The sequence below is a fragment of the Malurus melanocephalus genome, unplaced genomic scaffold (genome assembly GCF_030028575.1).
Source record: "Malurus melanocephalus ecotype Western Australia unplaced genomic scaffold, MMel_1.1 scaffold_4414, whole genome shotgun sequence".
Classification (NCBI taxonomy): domain Eukaryota; kingdom Metazoa; phylum Chordata; class Aves; order Passeriformes; family Maluridae; genus Malurus; species Malurus melanocephalus.
The window spans coordinates 3,311-4,366 of record NW_026627646.1 but is presented as its reverse complement, the minus strand read 5'-3'; the positions used below and the strand labels follow the sequence as shown (position 1 = coordinate 4,366).

The following is a 1,056-nucleotide window of genomic DNA, read 5'->3' as shown; positions in this document are numbered from 1 at the left end:
TCTCCCCCAAATCCAACCTCCCCCTCCCCAAACTCCTCCTCCGCCCTTTCCGGGAGGGACCGGGGAGGGGGAATCCCATCTCCCCCTCCCCAAATTCCTCCTGGGTGACGATTTATTTATTTTTTTTTTTAAATTTTAATTTGGGGAGGGGTCGGGGGTCGATAAACGTGTCTTACCAGGATACAAACCCTTATACCAACCATACACTGAGCTGTGGAGGGGGGAGCATTGGGAGCGGCTGCAAGCCAGCAGTGGCAAAAGCCATCACAAAGGTGGCTGCAGTGACAATAAAACACAGTTAATACAACTCCGGCCACTGACCCGCTGACCGAGCCCCTCCCCCGCACGCCGACACCGCACCCCCGCGCGGCCGGAGCGCCCTGGGGTGGACACGGGGACCTGGGGTGGACACGGTGACCTGGGGTGGACACGGCACCCACGGGATGGCCGGAGTGACCTGGGGTGGACACAGCACCCATGGGACACCCCTGGGGTGGCTGGAGTGTCCTGGGGTGGACACGGCACCCGTGGGACACCCCTGGGGTGGACACAGTGCCCTGGGGTGGACACAGCACCCGTGGGATGGCTGGAGTGTCCTGGGGTGGACAGAGCGACCTGGGGTGGACAGAGAGACCTGGGGTGGACACGGTGACCTGGGGTGGACACGGCACCCATGGGATACCACGGGGTGGACACGGTGACCTGGGGTGGACACGGCACCCATGGGATACCCTGGGGTGGACACAGTGCCCTGGGGTGGACACAGGGACCTGGGGTGGACACGGCACCCATGGGACACCCCTGGGGTGGACACAGTGACCTGGGGTGGCTGGAGTGTCCTGGGGTGGACACAGTGACCTGGGGTGGACACGGCACCCATGGGATGGCCGGAGCGCCCTGGGGTGGACACGGTGACCTGGGGTGGACACAGCACCCATGGGATGGCCGGAGTGCCTTGGGGTGGACACGGTGACCTGGGGTGGACAGAGCGACCTGGGGTGGACACGGCACCCGTGGGACACCCCTGGGGTGGACACAGTGACCTGGGGTGGACAC

At 64.7% G+C, this 1,056-nt stretch overlaps 1 long non-coding RNA gene across 1 annotated transcript; it reads right to left on the bottom strand.

Annotated features, from left to right (window-relative positions):
- Nucleotides 1-133: 133 nt before the first annotated feature.
- Nucleotides 134-1,046, bottom strand: LOC130588326 (uncharacterized). The gene is made up of 2 exons (XR_008966939.1): nt 703-1,046; nt 134-399 (listed from the first exon to the last, which is right to left on the bottom strand). It is a non-coding gene; the product is annotated as an uncharacterized LOC130588326 (long non-coding RNA).
- Nucleotides 1,047-1,056: the final 10 nt, after the last annotated feature.